Below are 8428 nucleotides of genomic sequence, written 5' to 3'. Positions count from 1 at the left end.
TCAAGGGGTAATCTGAGTTTCACCCGCCTTCTCCCCAGTCGGGCAGGAAGCAGGAAGGAAACTTCCTCAGCAGGCACGGTTTCAAAGTCACGGTGCCAACTACTCTTTCACCAGTGGCCCCAACACAAGACAGGAGCCAATGTGAAGGGCACAAAGCCTCCCCCGACATTCTGAGAATGTGTCCTCAAGGGGAAGCTAAAACCAACTAATCAACCAATCACCAGGCAGCTCACTGGAAAGCAGCCTTCAGTTCTGCAAACAAACGGACTCAGGAAAATCAACATGGATCGCTACACATGAACTGTCCAAAGCCCAGAAAACTGCCACTCTTTAAAGGAGGCAGAAGAGAATGAATTAAAAACCAAGAAGGAAGAAGCAACTCAGGATAGATAAAGAAGGACCCCCTCCCCCACCACAAGAACAAGAAGGACCCCCAGTGCAACCAGGAGGAAGACTTCTAGAACGTGGCTGGCCAGGCAGAGCTGACAAAGAAGGTTTTTCAAGCATCCTCTCTCCCGCTGGGCAGGCAGGAGCTCTCTCTAGAGGAATACATTATCTTTAGCCCTTTTCTAAGAAGTCCGCTCCAAGAAAAAGAAGACATGCTTAACCAGAGATACACGCTAGAAAGGGCAGCCGGCTCTTAAAACTTGGGCCATAAATGTGCTCGAAGGCTGATTTTGCCCTGAAAGGAGAGAAAATTTATGGTTTGTCAGATAAGTAGAAAGGAAAACCCTCAGGATGGAAACCTGGCCAGATAAAAGTCTACAAATGAGTAAAAAGTTTTCTTAAAATACAGTGTCTAAATATTTCAGCCACAAAATCGTCCTAGGATCCACCAAGCTTCATTTGTAACTCCAACCAAACGTAGCCACATCTCCACAAGAAAATATTCCTTTCTTTCTTTGTTGGACGGGTTTGTCTGTGGACCATTTAGCTGGGAGAGTGTAACCCTTCCCTTCTGCCACATTAACGGTACGATTAACCATACAGTGGTTAAGGGAGAGAGCGGTTATTGACTAGAAGGGACAAGATGGTACCTCCCAGATGGCTGGAAATATTCTATTTCTTGATTTGAATGGTGGTTACATGGAGGTACACGTATGGAAAAATCCACTGAGCTGTAGATTTAAGAGTTATTTTTTTGTTTGTTTTTAATTCATCTTTTATTGGAGTCTAGTTGATTTACAATGCTGTGTTAGTTTCTGCTGTACAGCAAAGTGAATCAGTTATACATATACATATATCCCCATATCCCCTTCCTCTTGCATCTCCCTCCCACCTTCCCTATCCCACCCCTTTAGGTGGTCACAAAACGGAGCTGATCTCCCTGTGCTATGTGGCTGCGTCCCACTAGCTATCTATTTTACATTTGGTAGTGTATATAAGTCCACGCCACTCTCTCACTTCGTCCCAGCTTACCGTTCCCCCTCCCCGTGTCAAGTCCATTCTCTACGTCTGCGTCTTTATTCCTGTCCTGCCCCTGAGTTATTCAGAAACATTTTTTTTTTTAGATTCCATATATATGTGTTAGCATATGTATTTTTCTCTTTCTGACTTACTTCACTCTGTACGACAGACTCTAGGTCCATCCACCAGGAGGTTCTTATTAGTTATCTCTTTTATATTGGATTGGCCAAAAAGTTCGTTCGGGTTTTACATGGCACCTGACAGACAACCCGAACGAACTTTTTGGCCAACCCGGTATATAGTAGTGTGTATATGTCCATCCCAATCTCCCTATTTATTATATATATATTACTCCTTAGTAAAAAAAACAGACACACATGTATACATATAGATTTTCTAAAAAAATCACCGCAGGTTTATTTTATGCCCAACTAGAGCCAAGCTGTTTGTTTAAAAGGGTCCAAATCAACAGTTACTTCATTCCCCAAGCTCCCATCTCTCCTCCCGTGAACCCCACGTTCCTGTTGTCTAAGCTGGTTCTACCAACAAGCCATCTGGAGGAAAAAGAGTAACTGAAACTCAGTTCAAGTAGCTTATGTCTTGTTTGGATGGTTTTTTGCAAGATGGTAGATTGAAAATGAGAAAAGCAACTAGAGATCCTCAGCAATCAAGCTCTCCCCGAAGTGTGCTGACACCTGTCACTCAAGAACTTTAACAGAAGTGTCCTCTTCCTGCACTAGAGGAAAACGTGGAAGGAATATGCTGTTCTCAACACGGCAGGCTCTCAAATACCAAAATCCGTGGCTATTCGCTCTTCGATTCCCTCTCCTCCAGGTGAGTCACTCATTCGACATACAATATTGATCGGATGACCCCCCAAGAGGACAACCATTTCTTACACAGCCTGATTTTTCAGCACCTGCCCCAGGCTTTCCTGGCTCCGCTCCCCCAAATACGCTCCTATGTATAGGACCCTAAAATAACCAAGTACTCTTAGTACTCTGTGTGGCCCAGAATAGATTACTTTTCATTATCTGAACATTGTGATCCTATTAACGCAGCCTAGTGTTCCAACCCTATGACTGACTTCCAGAGAATCAGCCCTCTCCCTCCCTTGCACATTTATGACTTTGCAGCAAATGTAGGACCCAACATTGCTGAGTTTTGTCTCGCTACTTTCAGCCCATCATTCCTACCCCTTGTGGTCGTTTGGAACGCGATCCTCTTTGGCGTGCCAAGTGTCCTCCTGGCTTGGGGCCATCTTTGTACAAGTCCACCACTCTTCATCCAAGCAAGATGCCAGTAGCCACCGCAGACTCCCACACGGTTCAAAACCAGCCCACCCAAACTGGGGGATGCAAACTGGGGAATGCAGATACACTTACATTTTCTAGTATCTACTCTACCATTTCAATCTCGTCCAGAAGCAGATCACAAAGGAATGTCATATTTCTTGAAATCAGGGTGCTCTGGCCTGCAGCATTTCTCTGATCGAGCAGCCCCAGAAAACTGTGTAAAGTGTGTGCCAGGTAACCGCCTTCTCTTCTCCACATCCATCAATGTTACCACCAACCTCCTGCTACACAGGAGACTGTTTTCTTGTCCTTGTCTACTTTCCTCCTCCTGTCATCGCTCAGTCCCCACTGGTCTTGCTAATTTATCCTCTGGGAAATGTAACGCTTTCCCCATGGTGTATGTAGTCACCATCCCCGTGGGGGGGGGGGTCACACTGGTCCCTTGGGTCATTACAAGCACGTGTCTGTGTTCGATACAGATTCCCAGGCCTGGTTCCGGACCCACTGAGTCAGGCTCTGAGGGTGAGGCTCAGAGCTGGTGCAGTGAATCAGCCCCTGAGCAGAGAGCAACGCAGCCTGGGAAACGTGGGCTGAGGCTGACTCAGGTGCCCAGGCTCAGCAGAAAGAACGCCAGGTCTAACTGGTCTCCCTGGGACCGTCCATCCCATGCCCAGCTCCCCAGGGTCTCCCCTCTTCCCTTTGTGATCACATCATTTCCCTGCTTAGTCACCACAGCCTCCACCTTACCTGAGCACACAAATCCTCACTCCTCTGTCTGGCGCTCCATCAACTAGCTTCTCCCCCCACCTTCCTGACCTCACCTCATTCTCAACAGTCCCTGCCATCCCGTTCCCCGAACCTGCAAGGTACCCCACCTCCCCACTTCCCTCCACCCCTACCACACCTCGCATTTAAGGACCGTGACGCTGCATGCACAGGGCTCTTGGGCTTGGGTTCCCACGAAGTCCTCTTCACCCTCTCCGCCATTCTCTCAATGCCCGGGATGCCCCTTGCCGCCCCAATTCCGCTCATTCATTCGATGCTTTTTCAGCTCAGATACAGCGATCTGGCCTCCTCTTTTGCCCCCTCCTTGCTGCCTCCTGCCCCCAGCAGAGGTTTCACACGCTCTCCTTGGCTGGCATTTTCCTAGACAACTAGCGGGGTAGCAGCCCTCTTGGGTCCACCCAACCTCTGGCATGATAACTCTTAGAGGCCTGGACCTTTCCATTCCTTACTATGCCTGCTCACAAGGGTCCCTCCCAGCCCACCCTCCCCAAAGGTCTTCAGGTGGCCTTAGAAACCTACATGTGCCGTCCGCAGGGAGACCTGAGGGAGGATTAACAGTCTGTCCTTGAGGACCATGCTGCATTGCACGGCCTTGGAGCATCAAAATCAGTGTGTATCCTTCAAGTCAGCACAAGGAAAATACACGCACTGGGAAAACAGAAGCCCCCAGAGCCCCAGCACCCTCTACCAGCCCCTTTCCAGAGCTGCTCTTCCCCTGGACTTGGTCGCCTAAGGAGATCTGTATGCCTCATTGACTGCACCAGATAGAAAGGGTGGCCCTCATGGCTCCCTCTAAGGCACTCATTTGTGGTTTTTATTTATAGTCCTGCATTTATCTGTGCACAAATAGATATGCCAGCCAGGAAGCATGGGCCCAGGTACACGTGCAAGTGCACACACACACACCAGAAAAAGCAACATTTATTTCTAAGTACGCACATCCCAGTTAAAGATAAGTCCATTCACTGCTTCTAGAAGCCAAGAACCTATTAAGCTTCACATTTTCAATGCCAGAAACAACCCTACAAATAAACATCTAGTCATCAGCTTTCAAAATCATACAAATGAGTGTAGACAGTAGGAATTCTAGCGAGTTTTCTTCCTTTGCTCTGAATTAATCTAAGAATTGGGAAAATGGATGGGGAACATCTGGCCTCCGGAACGGATCCCCAAAGCAGCCTGCCTCTGACAGCATGAACTGTCTATTCCCTCTGCGAATGAGAACTGGCTGCTTGTACACAATCCACTCAGAGACCCTTTAGCCACTCAGTAGGTCCTGAAACGTGTTCAGATAGTCTCACGGGGGGTGGGGATGGAGGACAGAGAAGATATTCCTAACGACGCGACACCCATTGGTCGCTGCGAACCACAAGGCGGCAGGATGGACAGGCCAAGAGAGAACCCAGGTTAGACTATTCCTTGTACTTTAAAATATAACCACCTCACTCGCTGAAATTCCGCAGAAAAATACCCAGTCGTTGATGTGAGGTTTCCAGTAACTCTCTCTCCGCGCATTTGTTTCTTTTTTTCTTTTTGATTATCATGCAGGACATCAGCTCCCTGGCTGTCCCTTCTCACTCACTCCCATGCCCATCCGGACAAAAGAATCAGAAGTCCTCTCCTATCCACCCACAAAGGCACTGGATGAAAAAAAAAAAAAAATTCCCCGCTGGAGCTATCTGGAGCCTGTGATACAAGAACAGAGCCTGCAATAATGTTGCAGGTTGCAGCCCATGAGTTACCCAAATGGTGGGAAAATTTTTGTTGAGCGCACACAAGCCAACTGGAAGAAACGGAAAATGTTCTCTGGCTAGAAGAGCTTGTGCCTGGACCCACGATTTAATAGAGAGGAGAGGCCAGGATATAGTGTCCTCAGTAATTTGTGCCTGGGTTTAGGGTGAGAGGGGGCTGGAAACCCATATTACGTATGGTCTACAATATCTCATTTCACGGTGGCATGGGTTCAATAAAGGTGACTTCCAAGAAATTTCCAGGCTGCAAAGAAATGTCCAGACCAAACCCCTAGACCTCCTAGAAGTATCGGTTCATTCCTGTGTCTATAATCTCCCAGGAGGGTTTCGACGTTAAAACCTGAAAAGCATTTCACGGAACAGAATGTCTTCTGCATCTTGGTTGTATACCCTATCCTCAGCCTCTTCCTTGTATCCATCCACTCTGGCCTTTCTCCCATCCTCAGCACCCTCCCAATAAAGCCCCCCTACTACTGCAAGATATGCAGCCTAATGCCTTCCGAGGGGGCGTTAGCCTAAACTCAGAGTAGCAAGAACACAGGAGGCGTGAAAAAGCAATTTAAATTAAAAACACACTCGCTTTGACATTCACAACACATTAGCTATCCATCGTAAGTACACGTCTCCGAAACTCAAATTCCAGCCATCAGTTCAACCCACACTAAATTCCAATCACTCTTGAAAGGAAACATATCACCCCAGTTCAAAGCAACATAGTATATGAATATGTCAAAAATAATAGCCAAGGTTTCACAAGGATAATATTAATAGTTATGTCAAGTTTTCCTTTGACAACTGTCATCCATCATAAAGTTTCTCATTCTTTCATGAAGAAATACACTCAGGATACAAGAGGAAGGAGGGAAAACTCTGACAAGGAGGGGGAGAGAAGTGACGTTAGTTATCTCATTATCAGTCAGATAATAAGAGCTAATGTTTTTTTGAGCATTACTTCCCGGATCGAGCTATGTGTTTTTACACGCGCTGTCTCATGTTCTCTTCCTCAAAGCCCTTGCCCCCCAGTGTGCACCCAACTTGCTGTATTACCATTCCTTAAAGACACCCCATCAAGCCCCTGTGCTTCCGTACACGATGCTCCCTCTGCCTGAGATGCCCTTCCTGTCTCACCACCTCCCTGAAACATTCTTTGAACACCTCCTCTTATTCTTCAAGGGACACTGTCCCTAGGGAAGTCTTCCCTCTGGCCCCAGAGTCACCCATCCCTCACTGTTCCCCTGGAAGTCCAGACTTCTCCCCAGCCGCTCATCACAGGTCACTGCCATCACTCATTCACAAGCCTGTCTACCCACCATCTGAGAACTGTCCTCAAGGTCACTGGTCTAAATGAACCTTTGTCTCCCCAGCATGTCACGCACAGAGCCAGGCCAACAGGACAAGCTTAACAAATATTTGTTGAATAAAGCAACAAATGAATACATTTCTCCCATGAAGATCTACAGAGAAGAGGCTTTAGTCTTTAAAAGCAAAGCACATATCAAGACTCGTTCCAGGTACAGGTGTTTACCAGTGGAAGACACACACCTCCACCCCAGGACAGTCCGCGGGGATGGTGTCCAGCCTGCAGTTTACTTAAGCAAACTTCTCCACTGTCCATTTGTCCCAAGCAAACAACTGCTTTGCTTTTGGCTCTCTCTTGCTAAGAATTTTCAGAAAGTGAGTCTTAAAGGATTTCAGGAAAGGATGAGAGGGTCGGGCCTCACCGTATTCATCTAATAAGGTTTTAGGTCCTAAGGCCAAGCAGGCTCAGCTTGATTCTCCCCCCATCAATCCAAGGATAACAGCTTCTTCACCTACATGTCACTGCCTGCAGGAAGCCACCCCCGGACCCAAGTCACTGGGCTGCGAGGACATTCAAGCCCAGGACAGCGAGTTCTCCCTGCTTGCCGTGTGCAGAGGTGAAGGCCCTCGGGTGTGTGCACGCGGCTGTCACCGTGCAGTCAGCGGGTTGTGTCTTAGGTGCCTTTTCTGGAGACATTTCTTAGAGATTCTACTGGTAAGGCAGAAACCCCAGAGGGGTCGGACCGCAGCACGTAGCTGTCCAGCTGGTTCTTGGATAACTGTCAGACAGAAGATCAAATCTCAGGAGCCAAGGGCACGTTCCTCTCTCCTCTTGGCCCAGAGGGCTATCACCCCCCCGCCCCCGCCGCCAGCCCATCACCCCAGGCAGCCTCAGGGAGCAGGGCAGCAGGAGCAGGCCCTCGGGAGGGTAGAGAGAAAGTCAGTCATTTGGTTCCTCTGAGACCTGTGTGTGTGTGTGCGTCATCCAGACCCCAGCCCAACCTCATTCCGGTGGGTGCTTAGGCAGACAGATGAGGGTCCGGTTCCCAGCTCTGCCCCCAGAGAGCTGTGTGACCTAAGGCAAGTTGCGTAACTTCTCTGAATATGTTTCTTCATTCATAAAACGTAAACAACACCTACCCCCCAGAGCTGTGGAAGGTGTGGGGGTAACCGACGCAGAGCACCGCCATCTGGGCATAGAAGGTGGTCAATAAACAGGAGCTTTATGGTATTTACATTACAGTTGTAGCACCTACATTGAGTGTTTAACCCTAAGCTCCCAGAGGGCAGACTTCCTTCATTTCCTACGAAGGGTGTTCTTAGGACAGGCCTGACGCAACACGGCACTGTTGGGAATACCATGCTCTACCTATTGGCAGGATGTACACGTGGTGACACACACCCAATAATGCACAAAGGTCTCTGGGACAGGCAGACAAGAGGCTCGCACAGCATCTGCCTTGGCCTCCCCACCTGGGACAGACAGGAAACGCCAACATCCACCCAGGGCCTTTTTCATCATGCTTCCCAAACTCCATCACCACGGGGCTATTTCTAGGGCCAGCATCTCCGTCCCAGCAGTAAATCCACAGGCCGGCCACCAGCATCATAAAATGGAAGCAGCAGTAACACTCGCTGAGTGAAGAGTCACCTGTGGGAGCCTCAGGGCAACGTGGGACCACACAGTGTGCTCTCAGGATAACCGCACCTTGGCTGGGACCCTGGGTGGGGACTAGTTTCATCCTGTCACCCTGATCTGCCGGGGGACCGCTTCTGGTTTTCACAGGCGGTGACTGACACCCATCTCAACTGGACATCTACTCCAGTAACAACGTGTGTGTGTGTGTGTGTGTGTGCGCGCGCGCACGCGTGCGTGAATCTTCCAAAGCT

Source organism: Delphinapterus leucas, chromosome 19 (assembly GCF_059928025.1).
Source record: "Delphinapterus leucas isolate spDelLeu-1000000601 "Yukka" chromosome 19, BTC_Dleu_Yukka2, whole genome shotgun sequence".
Taxonomy (NCBI): domain Eukaryota; kingdom Metazoa; phylum Chordata; class Mammalia; order Artiodactyla; family Monodontidae; genus Delphinapterus; species Delphinapterus leucas.
Note: the sequence above shows the minus strand (reverse complement) of the source record.